Source organism: Taudactylus pleione, unplaced genomic scaffold (assembly GCF_031769625.1).
Source record: "Taudactylus pleione unplaced genomic scaffold, aTauple2 ptg000154l, whole genome shotgun sequence".
NCBI lineage: Eukaryota > Metazoa > Chordata > Amphibia > Anura > Myobatrachidae > Taudactylus > Taudactylus pleione.
Genome location: NW_028284556.1, coordinates 30,476,242 through 30,496,458, shown reverse-complemented (window position 1 = coordinate 30,496,458; position 20,217 = coordinate 30,476,242). Strand labels below are relative to the sequence as shown.

The 20,217-nt window shown below is 32.5% G+C and overlaps 17 non-coding genes across 17 annotated transcripts; all 17 read left to right on the top strand.

Moving 5' to 3' along the window:
* Window positions 1–338: 338 nt before the first annotated feature.
* Window positions 339–421, top strand: TRNAL-UAA (transfer RNA leucine (anticodon UAA)). Its single transcript has one exon. It is a non-coding gene; the product is annotated as a tRNA-Leu (tRNA).
* A 1,723-nt stretch (window positions 422–2,144) lies between these two features.
* Window positions 2,145–2,227, top strand: TRNAL-UAA (transfer RNA leucine (anticodon UAA)). The gene has a single exon. It is a non-coding gene; the product is annotated as a tRNA-Leu (tRNA).
* An 819-nt stretch (window positions 2,228–3,046) lies between these two features.
* TRNAL-UAA (transfer RNA leucine (anticodon UAA)) lies at window positions 3,047–3,129 on the top strand. The gene has a single exon. It is a non-coding gene; the product is annotated as a tRNA-Leu (tRNA).
* Window positions 3,130–3,959: 830 nt separating this feature from the next.
* On the top strand, window positions 3,960–4,042 carry TRNAL-UAA (transfer RNA leucine (anticodon UAA)). Its single transcript has one exon. It is a non-coding gene; the product is annotated as a tRNA-Leu (tRNA).
* An 824-nt stretch (window positions 4,043–4,866) lies between these two features.
* TRNAL-UAA (transfer RNA leucine (anticodon UAA)) lies at window positions 4,867–4,949 on the top strand. The gene has a single exon. It is a non-coding gene; the product is annotated as a tRNA-Leu (tRNA).
* A 1,724-nt stretch (window positions 4,950–6,673) lies between these two features.
* On the top strand, window positions 6,674–6,756 carry TRNAL-UAA (transfer RNA leucine (anticodon UAA)). The gene has a single exon. It is a non-coding gene; the product is annotated as a tRNA-Leu (tRNA).
* Window positions 6,757–7,575: 819 nt separating this feature from the next.
* TRNAL-UAA (transfer RNA leucine (anticodon UAA)) lies at window positions 7,576–7,658 on the top strand. Its single transcript has one exon. It is a non-coding gene; the product is annotated as a tRNA-Leu (tRNA).
* An 819-nt stretch (window positions 7,659–8,477) lies between these two features.
* Window positions 8,478–8,560, top strand: TRNAL-UAA (transfer RNA leucine (anticodon UAA)). The gene has a single exon. It is a non-coding gene; the product is annotated as a tRNA-Leu (tRNA).
* Window positions 8,561–9,390: 830 nt separating this feature from the next.
* On the top strand, window positions 9,391–9,473 carry TRNAL-UAA (transfer RNA leucine (anticodon UAA)). The gene has a single exon. It is a non-coding gene; the product is annotated as a tRNA-Leu (tRNA).
* Window positions 9,474–10,297: 824 nt separating this feature from the next.
* On the top strand, window positions 10,298–10,380 carry TRNAL-UAA (transfer RNA leucine (anticodon UAA)). The gene has a single exon. It is a non-coding gene; the product is annotated as a tRNA-Leu (tRNA).
* A 1,724-nt stretch (window positions 10,381–12,104) lies between these two features.
* Window positions 12,105–12,187, top strand: TRNAL-UAA (transfer RNA leucine (anticodon UAA)). The gene has a single exon. It is a non-coding gene; the product is annotated as a tRNA-Leu (tRNA).
* A 1,722-nt stretch (window positions 12,188–13,909) lies between these two features.
* On the top strand, window positions 13,910–13,992 carry TRNAL-UAA (transfer RNA leucine (anticodon UAA)). Its single transcript has one exon. It is a non-coding gene; the product is annotated as a tRNA-Leu (tRNA).
* Window positions 13,993–14,823: 831 nt separating this feature from the next.
* TRNAL-UAA (transfer RNA leucine (anticodon UAA)) lies at window positions 14,824–14,906 on the top strand. The gene has a single exon. It is a non-coding gene; the product is annotated as a tRNA-Leu (tRNA).
* Window positions 14,907–15,737: 831 nt separating this feature from the next.
* On the top strand, window positions 15,738–15,820 carry TRNAL-UAA (transfer RNA leucine (anticodon UAA)). The gene has a single exon. It is a non-coding gene; the product is annotated as a tRNA-Leu (tRNA).
* A 1,376-nt stretch (window positions 15,821–17,196) lies between these two features.
* TRNAL-UAA (transfer RNA leucine (anticodon UAA)) lies at window positions 17,197–17,279 on the top strand. Its single transcript has one exon. It is a non-coding gene; the product is annotated as a tRNA-Leu (tRNA).
* A 1,679-nt stretch (window positions 17,280–18,958) lies between these two features.
* On the top strand, window positions 18,959–19,041 carry TRNAL-UAA (transfer RNA leucine (anticodon UAA)). Its single transcript has one exon. It is a non-coding gene; the product is annotated as a tRNA-Leu (tRNA).
* An 831-nt stretch (window positions 19,042–19,872) lies between these two features.
* Window positions 19,873–19,955, top strand: TRNAL-UAA (transfer RNA leucine (anticodon UAA)). Its single transcript has one exon. It is a non-coding gene; the product is annotated as a tRNA-Leu (tRNA).
* The last annotated feature ends 262 nt before the right edge of the window (window positions 19,956–20,217 follow it).

The window sequence follows — 20,217 nt, the reverse complement described above, 5'->3', positions numbered from 1 at the left end:
TATAAAATCAAGAGCAATCGTTATAGCTGTACACTTTAAAAAATGGTGAATACAATCAATTTCAGTACTTTAAAAATTGACAATCCACATAGAAAAAAACATGAACATTCCATCAGTACTTGTCATGAAAAACACTTTAACTACTGCAGCAGGAAGGTCATACCAAACATACTTTCAGAGATAAGAAGAAATATAGGTATTCTAATATACAAAAATCAGAGCTATGTAGTTATTTAGACTCAAAGCTGTATAATGATTAAAGACAAGTTAACAGAGCATGATGAAAAAAAGATGAACATTTCAATAGTGCTTATCTTGATAAACTCCTTGGCTACCGCACCAGGATGGCCGAGTGGTTAAGGCGTTGGACTTAAGATCCAATGGATTTATATCTGCGTGGGTTCGAACCCCACTCCTGGTATGGTTTTTAATTTCAGCTTCCAAGATATGTACAATAAAGAATGTCATCAATTAGGGAAAAATAACTGACAGCAATACATCCTCCATAAAAACATGGTTATGTGAAAGGACAGAAAAAGCAGCTATTTTCATTAAAAAATCAAGAGCAATCGTTATAGTTGTACACATTAAAAATGTTTAATACCTACAATTTCAGTAATTTAAAATTGACAATGCACATAGAAAAAATATGAACATTTCAATAGTGCATATCATGATAAACGCTTTGGCTACTTGCCTAGGATGGCCGAGTGGTTAAGGTGTTGGGCTTATAATCCAATTGATTTATATCTGCATGGATTCAAACCCCCCTTCTGGTGTTGTTTTTAATTTCAGCTTCCAAAAAATGTACAATAAAGAATGTTATCAATTAGGGAAATTTAAAATTGACAGCCGTATATCTTTCAACAAAAACATGGTCGTGTGAAATTACAGAGAAAGTAACTATTTCTATTATAAAATCAAGAGCAATCGTTATAGCTGTACAGTTTAAAAAATGGTGAATACAATCAATTTCAGTAATTTAAAAATTGACAATCCACATAGAATAAAACATGAACATTCCATCAGTACTTGTCATGAAAAACACTTTAACTACTGCAGCAGGAAGGTCATACCAAACATACTTTCAGAGATAAGAAGAAATATAGGTATTCTAATTTACAAAAATCAGAGTTATGTAGTTATTTAGACTCAAAGCTGTATAATGATTAAAGACAAGTTAACAGAGCATGATGAAAAAAAGATGAACATTTCAATAGTGCTTATCTTGATAAACTCCTTGGCTACCGCACCAGGATGGCCGAGTGGTTAAGGCGTTTATATCTGCGTGGGTTCGAACCCCACTCCTGGTATGGTTTTTAATTTCAGCTTCCAAGATATGTACAATAAAGAATGTCATCAATTAGGGAAAAATAACTGACAGCAATACATCCTCGATAAAAACATGGTGATGTGAAAGGACAGAAAAAGCAGCTATTTCCATTTAAAAATCAAGAGCAATCGTTATAGTTGTACACATTAAAAATGTTTAATACCTACAATTTCAGTAATTTAAAATTGACAATGCACATAGAAAAAAATATGAACATTTCAATAGTGCATACCATGATAAACGCTTTGGCTACTGCACCAGGATGGCCGAGTGGTTAAGGTGTTGGGCTTATAATCCAATTGATTTATATCTGCATGGATTCAAACCCCCCTTCTGGTGTGGTTTTTAATTTCAACTTCCAAAAATTGTACAATAAAGAATGTTATCAATTAGGGAAATTTAAAATTGACAGCCGTATATCTTTCAACAAAAACACGGTTGTGTGAAATTACAGAGAAAGTAACTATTTCTATTATAAAATCAAGAGCAATCGTTATAGCTGTACACTTTAAAAAATGGTGAATACAATCAATTTCAGTAATTTAAAAATTGACAATCCACATAGAAAAAAACATGAACATTCCATCAGTACTTGTCATGAAAAACACTTTAACTACTGCAGCAGGAAGGTCATACCAAACATACTTTCAGAGATAAGAAGAAATATAGGTATTCTAATATACAAAAATCAGAGCTATGTAGTTATTTAGACTCAAAGCTGTATAATGATTAAAGACAAGTTAACAGAGCATGATGAAAAAAAGATGAACATTTCAATAGTGCTTATCTTGATAAACTCCTTGGCTACCACACCAGGATGGCCGAGTGGTTAAGGCGTTGGACTTAAGATCCAATGGATTTTTATCTGCGTGGGTTCGAACCCCACTCCTGGTATGGTTTTTAATTTCAGCTTCCAAGATATGTACAATAAAGAATGTCATCAATTAGGGAAAAATAACTGACAGCAATACATCCTCGATAAAAACATGGTTATGTGAAAGGACAGAAAAAGCAGCTATTTTCATTAAAAAATCAAGAGCAATCGTTATAGTTGTACACATTAAAAATGTTTAATACCTACAATTTCAGTAATTTAAAATTGACAATGCACATAGAAAAAAATATGAAAATTTCAATAGTGCATACCATGATAAACGCTTTGCACCAGGATGGCCGAGTGGTTAAGGTGTTGGGCTTATTATCCAATGGATTTATATCTGCATGGATTCAAACCCCACTTCTGGTGTGGTTTTTAATTTCAGCTTCCAAAAAATGTACAATAAAGAATGTTATCAATTAGGGAAATTTAAAATTGACTGCATCTTTCAACAAAAACATGGTCGTGTGAAATTACAGAGAAAGTAACTATTTCTATTATAAAATCAAGAGCAATCGTTATAGCTGTACAGTTTAAAAAATGGTGAATACAATCAATTTCAGTAATTTAAAAATTGACAATCCACATAGAAAAAAACATGAACATTCCATCAGTACTTGTCATGAAAAACACTTTAACTACTGCAGCAGGAAGGTCATACCAAACATACTTTCAGAGATAAGAAGAAATATAGGTATTCTAATATACAAAAATCAGAGCTATGTAGTTATTTAGACTCAAAGCTGTATAATGATTAAAGACAAGTTAACAGAGCATGATGAAAAAAAGGTGAACATTTCAATAGTGCTTATCTTGATAAACTCCTTGGCTACCGCACCAGGATGGCCGAGTGGTTAAGGCGTTGGACTTAAGATCCAATGGATTTATATCTGCGTGGGTTTGAACCCCACTCCTGGTATGGTTTTTAATTTCAGCTTCCAAGATATGTACAATAAAGAATGTCATCAATTAGGGAAAAATAACTGACAGCAATACATCCTCGATAAAAATATGGTTATGTGAAAGGACAGAAAAAGCAGCTATTTCCATTTAAAAATCAAGAGCAATCGTTATAGTTGTACACATTAAAAATGTTTAATACCTACAATTTCAGTAATTTAAAATTGACAATGCACATAGAAAAAATATGAACATTTCAATAGTGCATACCATGATAAACACTTTGGCTACTGCACCAGGATGGCCGAGTGGTTAAAGTGTTGGGCTTATAATCCAATGGATTTATATCTGCATGGATTCAAACCCCCCTTCTGGTGTGGTTTTTAATTTCAGCTTCCAAAAAATGTACAATAAAGAATGTTATCAATTAGGGAAATTTAAAATTGACAGCCGTATATCTTTCAACAAAAACATGGTTGTGTGAAATTACAGAGAAAGTAACTATTTCTATTATAAAATCAAGAGCAATCGTTATAGCTGTACACTTTAAAAAATGGTGAATACAATCAATTTCAGTAATTTAAAAATTGACAATCCACATAGAAAAAAACATGAACATTCCATCAGTACTTGTCATGAAAAACACTTTAACTACTGCAGCAGGAAGGTCATACCAAACATACTTTCAGAGATAAGAAGAAATATAGGTATTCTAATATACAAAAATCAGAGCTATGTAGTTATTTAGACTCAAAGCTGTATAATGATTAAAGACAAGTTAACAGAGCATGATGAAAAAAAGATGAACATTTCAATAGTGCTTATCTTGATAAAATCCTTGGCTACCACACCAGGATGGCCGAGTGGTTAAGGCGTTGGACTTAAGATCCAATGGATTTTTATCTGCGTGGGTTCGAACCCCACTCCTGGTATGGTTTTTAATTTCAGCTTCCAAGATATGTACAATAAAGAATGTCATCAATTAGGGAAAAATAACTGACAGCAATACATCCTCGATAAAAACATGGTTATGTGAAAGGACAGAAAAAGCAGCTATTTTCATTAAAAAATCAAGAGCAATCGTTATAGTTGTACACATTAAAAATGTTTAATACCTACAATTTCAGTAATTTAAAATTGACAATGCACATAGAAAAAAATATGAACATTTCAATAGTGCATACCATGATAAACGCTTTGCACCAGGATGGCCGAGTGGTTAAGGTGTTGGGATTATTATCCAATGGATTTATATCTGCATGGATTCAAACCCCACTTCTGGTGTGGTTTTTAATTTCAGCTTCCAAAAAATGTACAATAAAGAATGTTATCAATTAGGGAAATTTAAAATTGACAGCCGTATATCTTTCAACAAAAACATGGTCGTGTGAAATTACAGAGAAAGTAACTATTTCTATTATAAAATCAAGAGCAATCGCTATAGCTGTACAGTTTAAAAAATGGTGAATACAATCAATTTCAGTAATTTAAAAATTGACAATCCACATAGAAAAAAACATGAACATTCCATCAGTACTTGTCATGAAAAACACTTTAACTACTGCAGCAGGAAGGTCATACCATACATACTTTCAGAGATAAGAAGAAATATAGGTATTCTAATATACAAAAATCAGAGCTATGTAGTTATTTAGACTCAAAGCTGTATAATGATTAAAGACAAGTTAACAGAGCATGATGAAAAAAAGATGAACATTTCAATAGTGCTTATCTTGATAAACTCCTTGGCTACCGCACCAGGATGGCCGAGTGGTTAAGGCGTTGGACTTAAGATCCAATGGATTTATATCTGCGTGGGTTCGAACCCCACTCTTGGTATGGTTTTTAATTTCAGCTTCCAAGATATGTACAATAAAGAATGTCATCAATTAGAGAAAAATAACTGACAGCAATACATCCTCGATAAAAACATGGTTATGTGAAAGGACAGAAAAAGCAGCTATTTCCATTAAAAAATCAAGAGCAATCGTTATAGTTGTACACATTAAAAATGTTTAATACCTACAATTTCAGTAATTTAAAATTGACAATGCACATAGAAAAAAATATGAACATTTCAATAGTGCATATCATGATAAACGCTTTGGCTACTTGCCTAGGATGGCCGAGTGGTTAAGGTGTTGGGCTTATAATCCAATTGATTTATATCTGCATGGATTCAAACCCCCCTTCTGGTGTTGTTTTTAATTTCAGCTTCCAAAAAATGTACAATAAAGAATGTTATCAATTAGGGAAATTTAAAATTGACAGCCGTATATCTTTCAACAAAAACATGGTCGTGTGAAATTACAGAGAAAGTAACTATTTCTATTATAAAATCAAGAGCAATCGTTATAGCTGTACAGTTTAAAAAATGGTGAATACAATCAATTTCAGTAATTTAAAAATTGACAATCCACATAGAAAAAAACATGAACATTCCATCAGTACTTCTCATGAAAAACACTTTAACTACTGCAGCAGGAAGGTCATACCAAACATACTTTCAGAGATAAGAAGAAATATAGGTATTCTAATATACAAAAATCAGAGCTATGTAGTTATTTAGACTCAAAGCTGTATAATGATTAAAGACAAGTTAACAGAGCATGATGAAAAAAAGATGAACATTTCAATAGTGCTTATCTTGATAAACTCCTTGGCTACCGCACCAGGATGGCCGAGTGGTTAAGGCGTTTATATCTGCGTGGGTTCGAACCCCACTCCTGGTATGGTTTTTAATTTCAGCTTCCAAGATATGTACCATAAAGAATGTCATCAATTAGGGAAAAATAACTGACAGCAATACATACTCGATAAAAACATGGTTATGTGAAAGGACAGAAAAAGCAGCTATTTCCATTTAAAAATCAAGAGCAATCGTTATAGTTGTACACATTAAAAATGTTTAATACCTACAATTTCAGTAATTTAAAATTGACAATGCACATAGAAAAAAATATGAACATTTCAATAGTGCATACCATGATAAACGCTTTGGCTACTGCACCAGGATGGCCGAGTGGTTAAGGTGTTGGGCTTATAATCCAATTGATTTATATCTGCATGGATTCAAACCCCCCTTCTGGTGTGGTTTTTAATTTCAGCTTCCAAAAATTGTACAATAAAGAATGTTATCAATTAGGGAAATTTAAAATTGACAGCCGTATATCTTTCAACAAAAACACGGTTGTGTGAAATTACAGAGAAAGTAACTATTTCTATTATAAAATCAAGAGCAATCGTTATAGCTGTACACTTTAAAAAATGGTGAATACAATCAATTTCAGTAATTTAAAAATTGACAATCCACATAGAAAAAAACATGAACATTCCATCAGTACTTGTCATGAAAAACACTTTAACTACTGCAGCAGGAAGGTCATACCAAACATACTTTCAGAGATAAGAAGAAATATAGGTATTCTAATATACAAAAATCAGAGCTATGTAGTTATTTAGACTCAAAGCTGTATAATGATTAAAGACAAGTTAACAGAGCATGATGAAAAAAAGATGAACATTTCAATAGTGCTTATCTTGATAAACTCCTTGGCTACCGCACCAGGATGGCCGAGTGGTTAAGGCGTTGGACTTAAGATCCAATGGATTTATATCTGCGTGGGTTCGAACCCCACTCCTGGTATGGTTTTTAATTTCAGCTTCCAAGATATGTACAATAAAGAATGTCATCAATTAGGGAAAAATAACTGACAGCAATACATCCTCGATAAAAACATGGTTATGTGAAAGGACAGAAAAAGCAGCTATTTTCATTAAAAAATCAAGAGCAATCGTTATAGTTGTACACATTAAAAATGTTTAATACCTACAATTTCAGTAATTTAAAATTGACAATGCACATAGAAAAAAATATGAAAATTTCAATAGTGCATACCATGATAAACGCTTTGCACCAGGATGGCCGAGTGGTTAAGGTGTTGGGCTTATTATCCAATGGATTTATATCTGCATGGATTCAAACCCCACTTCTGGTGTGGTTTTTAATTTCAGCTTCCAAAAAATGTACAATAAAGAATGTTATCAATTAGGGAAATTTAAAATTGACTGCATCTTTCAACAAAAACATGGTCGTGTGAAATTACAGAGAAAGTAACTATTTCTATTATAAAATCAAGAGCAATCGTTATAGCTGTACACTTTAAAAAATGGTGAATACAATCAATTTCAGTAATTTAAAAATTGACAATCCACATAGAAAAAAACATGAACATTCCATCAGTACTTGTCATGAAAAACACTTTAACTACTGCAGCAGGAAGGTCATACCAAACATACTTTCAGAGATAAGAAGAAATATAGGTATTCTAATATACAAAAATCAGAGCTATGTAGTTATTTAGACTCAAAGCTGTATAATGATTAAAGACAAGTTAACAGAGCATGATGAAAAAAAGATGAACATTTCAATAGTGCTTATCTTGATAAACTCCTTGGCTACCGCACCAGGATGGCCGAGTGGTTAAGGCGTTGGACTTAAGATCCAATGGATTTATATCTGCGTGGGTTCGAACCCCACTCCTGGTATGGTTTTTAATTTCAGCTTCCAAGATATGTACAATAAAGAATGTCATCAATTAGGGAAAAATAACTGACAGCAATACATCCTCGATAAAAACATGGTTATGTGAAAGGACAGAAAAAGCAGCTATTTTCATTAAAAAATCAAGAGCAATCGTTATAGTTGTACACATTAAAAATGTTTAATACCTACAATTTCAGTAATTTAAAATTGACAATGCACATAGAAAAAAATATGAAAATTTCAATAGTGCATACCATGATAAACGCTTTGCACCAGGATGGCCGAGTGGTTAAGGTGTTGGGCTTATTATCCAATGGATTTATATCTGCATGGATTCAAACCCCACTTCTGGTGTGGTTTTTAATTTCAGCTTCCAAAAAATGTACAATAAAGAATGTTATCAATTAGGGAAATTTAAAATTGACTGCATCTTTCAACAAAAACATGGTCGTGTGAAATTACAGAGAAAGTAACTATTTCTATTATAAAATCAAGAGCAATCGTTATAGCTGTACAGTTTAAAAAATGGTGAATACAATCAATTTCAGTAATTTAAAAATTGACAATCCACATAGAAAAAAACATGAACATTCCATCAGTACTTGTCATGAAAAACACTTTAACTACTGCAGCAGGAAGGTCATACCAAACATACTTTCAGAGATAAGAAGAAATATAGGTATTCTAATATACAAAAATCAGAGCTATGTAGTTATTTAGACTCAAAGCTGTATAATGATTAAAGACAAGTTAACAGAGCATGATGAAAAAAAGGTGAACATTTCAATAGTGCTTATCTTGATAAACTCCTTGGCTACCGCACCAGGATGGCCGAGTGGTTAAGGCGTTGGACTTAAGATCCAATGGATTTATATCTGCGTGGGTTTGAACCCCACTCCTGGTATGGTTTTTAATTTCAGCTTCCAAGATATGTACAATAAAGAATGTCATCAATTAGGGAAAAATAACTGACAGCAATACATCCTCGATAAAAATATGGTTATGTGAAAGGACAGAAAAAGCAGCTATTTCCATTTAAAAATCAAGAGCAATCGTTATAGTTGTACACATTAAAAATGTTTAATACCTACAATTTCAGTAATTTAAAATTGACAATGCACATAGAAAAAATATGAACATTTCAATAGTGCATACCATGATAAACACTTTGGCTACTGCACCAGGATGGCCGAGTGGTTAAAGTGTTGGGCTTATAATCCAATGGATTTATATCTGCATGGATTCAAACCCCCCTTCTGGTGTGGTTTTTAATTTCAGCTTCCAAAAAATGTACAATAAAGAATGTTATCAATTAGGGAAATTTAAAATTGACAGCCGTATATCTTTCAACAAAAACATGGTTGTGTGAAATTACAGAGAAAGTAACTATTTCTATTATAAAATCAAGAGCAATCGTTATAGCTGTACACTTTAAAAAATGGTGAATACAATCAATTTCAGTAATTTAAAAATTGACAATCCACATAGAAAAAAACATGAACATTCCATCAGTACTTGTCATGAAAAACACTTTAACTACTGCAGCAGGAAGGTCATACCAAACATACTTTCAGAGATAAGAAGAAATATAGGTATTCTAATATACAAAAATCAGAGCTATGTAGTTATTTAGACTCAAAGCTGTATAATGATTAAAGACAAGTTAACAGAGCATGATGAAAAAAAGATGAACATTTCAATAGTGCTTATCTTGATAAAATCCTTGGCTACCACACCAGGATGGCCGAGTGGTTAAGGCGTTGGACTTAAGATCCAATGGATTTTTATCTGCGTGGGTTCGAACCCCACTCCTGGTATGGTTTTTAATTTCAGCTTCCAAGATATGTACAATAAAGAATGTCATCAATTAGGGAAAAATAACTGACAGCAATACATCCTCGATAAAAACATGGTTATGTGAAAGGACAGAAAAAGCAGCTATTTTCATTAAAAAATCAAGAGCAATCGTTATAGTTGTACACATTAAAAATGTTTAATACCTACAATTTCAGTAATTTAAAATTGACAATGCACATAGAAAAAAATATGAACATTTCAATAGTGCATACCATGATAAACGCTTTGCACCAGGATGGCCGAGTGGTTAAGGTGTTGGGATTATTATCCAATGGATTTATATCTGCATGGATTCAAACCCCACTTCTGGTGTGGTTTTTAATTTCAGCTTCCAAAAAATGTACAATAAAGAATGTTATCAATTAGGGAAATTTAAAATTGACAGCCGTATATCTTTCAACAAAAACATGGTCGTGTGAAATTACAGAGAAAGTAACTATTTCTATTATAAAATCAAGAGCAATCGCTATAGCTGTACAGTTTAAAAAATGGTGAATACAATCAATTTCAGTAATTTAAAAATTGACAATCCACATAGAAAAAAACATGAACATTCCATCAGTACTTGTCATGAAAAACACTTTAACTACTGCAGCAGGAAGGTCATACCATACATACTTTCAGAGATAAGAAGAAATATAGGTATTCTAATATACAAAAATCAGAGCTATGTAGTTATTTAGACTCAAAGCTGTATAATGATTAAAGACAAGTTAACAGAGCATGATGAAAAAAAGATGAACATTTCAATAGTGCTTATCTTGATAAACTCCTTGGCTACCGCACCAGGATGGCCGAGTGGTTAAGGCGTTGGACTTAAGATCCAATGGATTTATATCTGCGTGGGTTCGAACCCCACTCTTGGTATGGTTTTTAATTTCAGCTTCCAAGATATGTACAATAAAGAATGTCATCAATTAGAGAAAAATAACTGACAGCAATACATCCTCGATAAAAACATGGTTATGTGAAAGGACAGAAAAAGCAGCTATTTCCATTAAAAAATCAAGAGCAATCGTTATAGTTGTACACATTAAAAATGTTTAATACCTACAATTTCAGTAATTTAAAATTGACAATGCACATAGAAAAAAATATGAACATTTCAATAGTGCATATCATGATAAACTCTTTGGCTACTTGCCTAGGATGGCCGAGTGGTTAAGGTGTTGGGCTTATAATCCAATTGATTTATATCTGCATGGATTCAAACCCCCCTTCTGGTGTTGTTTTTAATTTCAGCTTCCAAAAAATGTACAATAAAGAATGTTATCAATTAGGGAAATTTAAAATTGACAGCCGTATATCTTTCAACAAAAACATGGTCGTGTGAAATTACAGAGAAAGTAACTATTTCTATTATAAAATCAAGAGCAATCGTTATAGCTGTACAGTTTAAAAAATGGTGAATACAATCAATTTCAGTAATTTAAAAATTGACAATCCACATAGAAAAAAACATGAACATTCCATCAGTACTTGTCATGAAAAACACTTTAACTACTGCAGCAGGAAGGTCATACCAAACATACTTTCAGAGATAAGAAGAAATATAGGTATTCTAATATACAAAAATCAGAGCTATGTAGTTATTTAGACTCAAAGCTGTATAATGATTAAAGACAAGTTAACAGAGCATGATGAAAAAAAGATGAACATTTCAATAGTGCTTATCTTGATAAACTCCTTGGCTACCGCACCAGGATGGCCGAGTGGTTAAGGCGTTTATATCTGCGTGGGTTCGAACCCCACTCCTGGTATGGTTTTTAATTTCAGCTTCCAAGATATGTACCATAAAGAATGTCATCAATTAGGGAAAAATAACTGACAGCAATACATACTCGATAAAAACATGGTTATGTGAAAGGACAGAAAAAGCAGCTATTTCCATTAAAAAATCAAGAGCAATCGTTATAGTTGTACACATTAAAAATGTTTAATACCTACAATTTCAGTAATTTAAAATTGACAATGCACATAGAAAAAAATATGAACATTTCAATAGTGCATACCATGATAAACGCTTTGGCTACTGCACCAGGATGGCCGAGTGGTTAAGGTGTTGGGCTTATAATCCAATTGATTTATATCTGCATGGATTCAAACCCCCCTTCTGGTGTGGTTTTTAATTTCAGCTTCCAAAAATTGTACAATAAAGAATGTTATCAATTAGGGAAATTTAAAATTGACAGCCGTATATCTTTCAACAAAAACACGGTTGTGTGAAATTACAGAGAAAGTAACTATTTCTATTATAAAATCAAGAGCAATCGTTATAGCTGTACACTTTAAAAAATGGTGAATACAATCAATTTCAGTAATTTAAAAATTGACAATCCACATAGAAAAAAACATGAACATTCCATCAGTACTTGTCATGAAAAACACTTTAACTACTGCAGCAGGAAGGTCATACCAAACATACTTTCAGAGATAAGAAGAAATATAGGTATTCTAATATACAAAAATCAGAGCTATGTAGTTATTTAGACTCAAAGCTGTATAATGATTAAAGACAAGTTAACAGAGCATGATGAAAAAAAGATGAACATTTCAATAGTGCTTATCTTGATAAACTCCTTGGCTACCGCACCAGGATGGCCGAGTGGTTAAGGCGTTGGACTTAAGATCCAATGGATTTATATCTGCGTGGGTTCGAACCCCACTCCTGGTATGGTTTTTAATTTCAGCTTCCAAGATATGTACAATAAAGAATGTCATCAATTAGGGAAAAATAACTGACAGCAATACATCCTCGATAAAAACATGGTTATGTGAAAGGACAGAAAAAGCAGCTATTTTCATTAAAAAATCAAGAGCAATCGTTATAGTTGTACACATTAAAAATGTTTAATACCTACAATTTCAGTAATTTAAAATTGACAATGCACATAGAAAAAAATATGAACATTTCAATAGTGCATACCATGATAAACGCTTTGGCTACTGCACCAGGATGGCCGAGTGGTTAAGGTGTTGGGCTTATAATCCAATTGATTTATATCTGCATGGATTCAAACCCCCCTTCTGGTGTTGTTTTTAATTTCAGCTTCCAAAAAATGTACAATAAAGAATGTTATCAATTAGGGAAATTTAAAATTGACAGCCGTATATCTTTCAACAAAAACATGGTCGTGTGAAATTACAGAGAAAGTAACTATTTCTATTATAAAATCAAGAGCAATCGTTATAGCTGTACACTTTAAAAAATGGTGAATACAATCAATTTCAGTAATTTAAAAATTGACAATCCACATAGAAAAAAACATGAACATTCCATCAGTACTTGTCATGAAAAACACTTTAACTACTGCAGCAGGAAGGTCATACCAAACATACTTTCAGAGATAAGAAGAAATATAGGTATTCTAATATACAAAAATCAGAGCTATGTAGTTATTTAGACTCAAAGCTGTATAATGATTAAAGACAAGTTAACAGAGCATGATGAAAAAAAGATGAACATTTCAATAGTGCTTATCTTGATAAACTCCTTGGCTACCGCACCAGGATGGCCGAGTGGTTAAGGCGTTGGACTTAAGATCCAATGGATTTATATCTGGTATGGTTTTTAATTTCAGCTTCCAAGATATGTACAATAAAGAATGTCATCAATTAGGGAAAAATAACTGACAGCAATACATCCTCCATAAAAACATGGTTATGTGAAAGGACAGAAAAAGCAGCTATTTCCATTAAAAAATCAAGAGCAATCGTTATAGTTGTACACATTAAAAATGTTTAATACCTACAATTTCAGTAATTTAAAATTGACAATGCACATAGAAAAAAATATGAACATTTCAATAGTGCATACCATGATAAACACTTTGGCTACTGCACCAGGATGGCCGAGTGGTTAAGGTGTTGGGCTTATAATCCAATTGATTTATATCTGCATGGATTCATACCCCCCTTCTGGTGTGGTTTTTAATTTCAGCTTCCAAAAAATGTACAATAAAGAATGTTATCAATTAGGGAAATTTAAAATTGACAGCCGTATATCTTTCAACAAAAACATGGTCGTGTGAAATTACAGAGAAAGTAACTATTTCTATTATAAAATCAAGAGCAATCGCTATAGCTGTACAGTTTAAAAAATGGTGAATACAATCAATTTCAGTAATTTAAAAATTGACAATCCACATAGAAAAAAACATGAACATTCCATCAGTACTTGTCATGAAAAACACTTTAACTACTGCAGCAGGAAGGTCATACCATACATACTTTCAGAGATAAGAAGAAATATAGGTATTCTAATATACAAAAATCAGAGCTATGTAGTTATTTAGACTCAAAGCTGTATAATGATTAAAGACAAGTTAACAGAGCATGATGAAAAAAAGATGAACATTTCAATAGTGCTTATCTTGATAAACTCTTTGGCTACCGCACCAGGATGGCCGAGTGGTTAAAGCGTTAGGCTTAAGATCCAATGGATTTATATCTGCGTGGGTTCGAACCCCACTCCTGGTATGGTTTTTAATTTCAATTTCCAAGATATGTACAATAAAGAATGTCATCAATTAGGGAAAAATAACTGACAGCAATACATCCTCAATAAAAACATGGTTATGTGAAAGGACAGAAAAAGCAGCTATTTCCATTAAAAAATCAAGAGCAATCGTTATAGTTGTACACATTAAAAATGTTTAATACCTACAATTTCAGTAATTTAAAATTGACAATGCACATAGAAAAAAATATGAACATTTCAATAGTGCATACCATGAAAAACGCTTTGGCTACTGCACCAGGATGGCTGAGTGGTTAAGGTGTTGGGCTTATAATCCAATGGATTTATATCTGCATGGATTCAAACCCCCCTTCTGGTGTGGTTTTTAATTTCAGCTTCCAAAAAATGTACAATAAAGAATGTTATCAATTAGGGAAATTTAAAATTGACAGCCGTATATCTTTCAACAAAAACATGGTTGTGTGAAATTACAGAGAAAGTAACTATTTCTATTATAAAATCAAGAGCAATCATTATAGCTGTACACTTTAAAAAATGGTGAATACAAACAATTTCAGTACTTTAAAAATTGACAATCCACATAGAAAAAAACATGAACATTCCATCAGTACTTGTCATGAAAAACACTTTAACTACTGCAGCAGGAAGGTCATACCAAACATACTTTCAGAGATAAGAAGATATATAGGTATTCTAATATACAAAAATCAGAGCTATGTAGTTATTTAGACTCAAAGCTGTATAATGTTTAAAGACAAGTTAACAGAGCATGATGAAAAAAAGATGAACATTTCAATAGTGCTTATCTTGATAAACTCTTTGACTACCGCACCAGGATGGCCGAGTGGTTAAGGCGTTGGACTTAAGATCCAATGGATTTATATCTGCGTGGGTTCGAACCCCACTCCTGGTATGGTTTTTAATTTCAGTTTCCAAGATATGTACAATAAAGAATGTCATCAATTAGGGAAAAATAACTGACAGCAATACATTCTCGATAAAAACATGGTTATGTGAAAGGACAGAAAAAGCAGCTATTTCCATTAAAAAATCAAGAGCAATCGTTATAGTTGTACACATTAAAAATGTTTAATACCTACAATTTCAGTAATTTAAAATTGACTATGCACATAGAAAAAAATATGAACATTTCAATAGTGCATACCATGGTAAACGCTTTGGCTACTGCACCAGGATGGCCGAGTGGTTAAGGTGTTGGGCTTATAATCCAATGGATTTATATCTGCATGGATTCAAACCCCCCTTCTGGTGTGGTTTTTAATTTCAGCTTCCAAAAAATGTACAATAAAGAATGTTATCAATTAGGGAAATTTAAAATTGACAGCCGTATATCTTTCAACAAAAACATGGTCGTGTGAAATTACAGAGAAAGTAAATATTTCTATTATAAAATCAAGAGCAATCGTTATAGCTGTACAGTTTAAAAAATGGTGAATACAATCAATTTCAGTAATTTAAAAATTGACAATCCACATAGAAAAAAACATGAACATTCCATCAGTACTTGTCATGAAAAACACTTTAACTACTGCAGCAGGAAGGTCATACCAAACATACTTTCAGAGATAAGAAGAAATATAGGTATTCTAATATACAAAAATCAGAGCTATGTAGTTATTTAGACTCAAAGCTGTATAATGATTAAAGACAAGTTAACAGAGCATGATGAAAAAAAGATGAACATTTCAATAGTGCTTATCTTGATAAACTCCTTGGCTACCGCACCAGGATGGCCGAGTGGTTAAGGCGTTGGACGTAAGATCCAATGGATTTATATCCGCGTGGGTTCGAACCCCACTCCTGGTATGGTTTTTAATTTCAGCTTCCAAGATATGTACAATAAAGAATGTCATCAATTAGTGAAAAATAACTGACAGCAATACATCCTCGATAAAAACATGGTTATGTGAAAGGACAAAAAAAGAAGCTATTTCCATTAAAAAATCAAGAGCAATCGTTATAGTTGTACACTTTAAAAATGTTTAATACCTACAATTTCAGTAATTTAAAATTGACAATGCACATAGAAAAAAATATGAACATTTCAATAGTGCATATCATGATAAACGCTTTGGCTACTGCACCAGGATGGCCGAGTGGTTAAGGTGTTCGGCTTATTATCCAATGGATTTATATCTGCATGGATTCAAACCCCACTTCTGGTGTGGTTTTTAATTTCAGCTTCCAAAAAATGTACAATAAAGAATGTTATCAATTAGGGAAATTTAAAATTGACTGCATCTTTCAACAAAAACATGGTCGTGTGAAATTACAGAGAAAGTAACTATTTCTATTATAAAATCAAGAGCAATCGTTATACCTGTACAGTTTAAAAAATGGTGAATACAATCAATTTCAGTAATTTAAAAATTGACAATCCACATAGAAAAAAACATGAACATTCCATCAGTACTTGTCATGAAAAACACTTTAACTACTGCAGCAGGAAGGTCATACCAAACATACTTTCAGAGATAAGAAGAAATATAGGTATTCTAATATACAAAAATCAGAGCTATGTAGTTATTTAGACTCAAAGCTGTATAATGATTAAAGACAAGTTAACAGAGCATGATGAAAAAAAGATGAACATTTCAATAGTGCTTATCTTGATAAACTCCTTGGCTACCGCACCAGGATGGCCGAGTGGTTAAGGTGTTGGGCCTATAATCCAATGGATTTATATCTGCATGGTTTCAAACCCCCCTTCTGGTGTGGTTTTTAATTTCAGCTTCCAAAAAATGTACAATAAAGAATGTTATCAATTAGGGAAATTTAAAATTGACAGCTGTATATCTATCAACAAAAACATGGTCGTGTGAAATTACAGAGAATGTAACTATTTCTATTGTAAAATCAAGAGCAATCGTTATAGCTGTACAGTTTAAAAAATGGTGAATACAATCAATTTCAGTAATTTAAAAATTGACAATCCACATTAAAAAAAACATGAACATTCCATCAGTACTTGTCATGAAAAACACTTTAACTACTGCAGCAGGAAGGTCATACCAAACATACTTTCAGAGATGAGAAGAAATATATGTATTCTAATATACAAAAATCAGAGCTATGTAGTTATTTAGACTCAAAGCTGTATAAAAAGACAAGTTAACAGAGCATGATGAAAAAAAGATGAACATTTCAATAGTGCTTATCTTGATAAACTCCTTGACTACCGCACCAGGATGGCCAAGTGGTTAAGGCGTTGGACTTAAGATCCAATGGATTTATATCCGTGTGGGTTCGAACCCCACTCCTGGTATGGTTTTTAATTTCAGCTTCCAAGATATGTCCAATTAAGAATGTCATCAATTAGTGAAAAATAACTGACAGCAATACATCCTCGATAAAAACATGGTTATGTGAAAGGACAGAAAAAGCAGCTATTTCCATTAAAAAATCAAGAGCAATCGTTATAGTTGTACACATTAAAAATGTTTAATACCTACAATTTCAGTAATTTAAAATTGACAATGCACATAGAAAAAAATATGAACATTTCAATAGTGCATATCATGATAAACGCTTTGGCTACTTGCCTAGGATGGCCGAGTGGTTAAGGTGTTGGGCTTATAATCCAATGGATTTATATCTGCATGGATTCAAACCCCCCTTCTGGTGTGGTTTTTAATTTCAGCTTCCAAAAAATGTACAATAAAGAATGTTATCAATTAGGGAAATTTAAAATTGACAGCCGTATATCTTTCAACAAAAACATGGTCGTGTGAAATTACAGAGAAAGTAACTATTTCTATTATAAAATCAAGAGCAATCGTTATAGCTGTACAGTTTAAAAAATGGTGAATACAATCAATTTCAGTAATTTAAAAATTGACAATCCACATAGAAAAAAACATGAACATTCCATCAGTACTTGTCATGAAAAACACTTTAACTACTGCAGCAGGAAGGTCATACCAAACATACTTTCAGAGATAAGAAGAAATATAGGTATTCTAATATACAAAAATCAGAGTTATGTAGTTATTTAGACTCAAAGCTGTATAATGATTAAAGACAAGTTAACAGAGCATGATGAAAAAAAGATGAACATTTCAATAGTGCTTATCTTGATAAACTCCTTGGCTACCGCACCAGGATGGCCGAGTGGTTAAGGCGTTAAGATCCAATGGATTTATATCTGCGTGGGTTCGAACCCCACTCCTGGTATGGTTTTTAATTTCAGCTTCCAAGATAAAAACATGGTTATGTGAAAGGACAGAAAAAGCAGCTATTTCCATTAAAAAATCAAGAGCAATCGTTATAGTTGTACACATTAAAAATGTTTAATACCTACAATTTCAGTAATTTAAAATTGACAATGCACATAGAAAAAAATATGAACATTTCAATAGTGCATACCATGATAAACGCTTTGGCTACTGCACCAGGATGGCCGAGTGGTTAAGGTGTTGGGCTTATAATCCAATGGATTTATATCTGCATGGATTCAAACCCCCCTTCTGGTGTGGTTTTTAATTTCAGCTTCCAAAAAATGTACAATAAAGAATGTTATCAATTAGGGAAATTTAAAATTGACAGCCGTATATCTTTCAACAAAAACATGGTCGTGTGAAATTACAGAGAAAGTAACTATTTCTATTATAAAATCAAGAGCAATCGTTATAGCTGTACAGTTTAAAAAATGGTGAATACAATCAATTTCAGTAATTTAAAAATTGACAATCCACATAGAAAAAAACATGAACATTCCATCAGTACTTGTCATGAAAAACATTTTAACTACTGCAGCAGGAAGGTCATACCAAACATACTTTCAGAGATAAGAAGAAATATAGGTATTCTAATATACAAAAATCAGAGCTATGTAGTTATTTAGACTCAAAGCTGTATAATGATTAAAGACAAGTTAACAGAGCATGATGAAAAAAAGATGAACATTTCAATAGTGCTTATCTTGATAAACTTCTTGGCTACCGCACCAGGATGGCCGAGTGGTTAAGGCGTTGGACTTAAGATCCAATGGATTTATATCCACGTGGGTTCGAACCCCTCTCCTGGTATGGTTTTTAATTTCAGTTTCCAAGATATGTACAATAAAGAATGTCATCAATTAGGGAAAAATAACTGACAGCAATACATCCTCAATAAAAACATGGTTATGTGAAAGGACAGAAAAAGCAGCTATTTCCATTAAAAAATCAAGAGCAATCATTATAGTTGTACACATTAAAAATGTTTAATACCTACAATTTCAGTAATTTAAAATTGACAATGCACATAGAATAAAATATGAACATTTCAATAGTGCATACCATGAAAAACGCTTTGGCTACTGCACCAGGATGGCTGAGTGGTTAAGGTGTTGGGCTTATAATCCAATGGATTTATATCTGCATGGATTCAAACCCCCCTTCTGGTGTGGTTTTTAATTTCAGCTTCCAAAAAATGTACAATAAAGAATGTTATCAATTAGGGAAATTTAAAATTGACAGCCGTATATCTTTCAACAAAAACATGGTCGTGTGAAATTACAGAGAAAGTAACTATTTCTATTATAAAATCAAGAGCAATCGTTATAGCTGTACAGTTTAAAAAATGGTGAATACAATCAATTTCAGTAATTTAAAAATTGACAATCCACATAGAAAAAAACATGAACATTCCATCAGTACTTGTCATGAAAAACACTTTAACTACTGCAGCAGGAAGGTCATACCAAACATACTTTCAGAGATAAGAAGAAATATAGGTATTCTAATATACAAAAATCAGAGCTATGTAGTTATTTAGACTCAAAGCTGTATAATGATTAAAGACAAGTTAACAGAGCATGATGAAAAAAAGATGAACATTTCAATAGTGCTTATCTTGATAAACTCCTTGGCTACCGCACCAGGATGGCTGAGTGGTTAAGGCGTTGGACTTAAGATCCAATGGATTTATATCCGCTTGGGTTCGAACTCCACTCCTGGTATGGTTTTTAATTTCAGCTTCCAAGATATGTACAATAAAGAATGTCATCAATTAGTGAAAAATAACTGACAGCAATACATCCTCTATAAAAACATGGTTATGTGAAAGGACAAAAAAAGAAGCTATTTCCATTAAAAAATCAAGAGCAATCGTTATAGTTGTACACTTTAAAAATGTTTAATACCTACAATTTCAGTAATTTAAAATTGACAATGCACATAGAAAAAAATATGAACATTTCAATAGTGCATATCATGATAAAC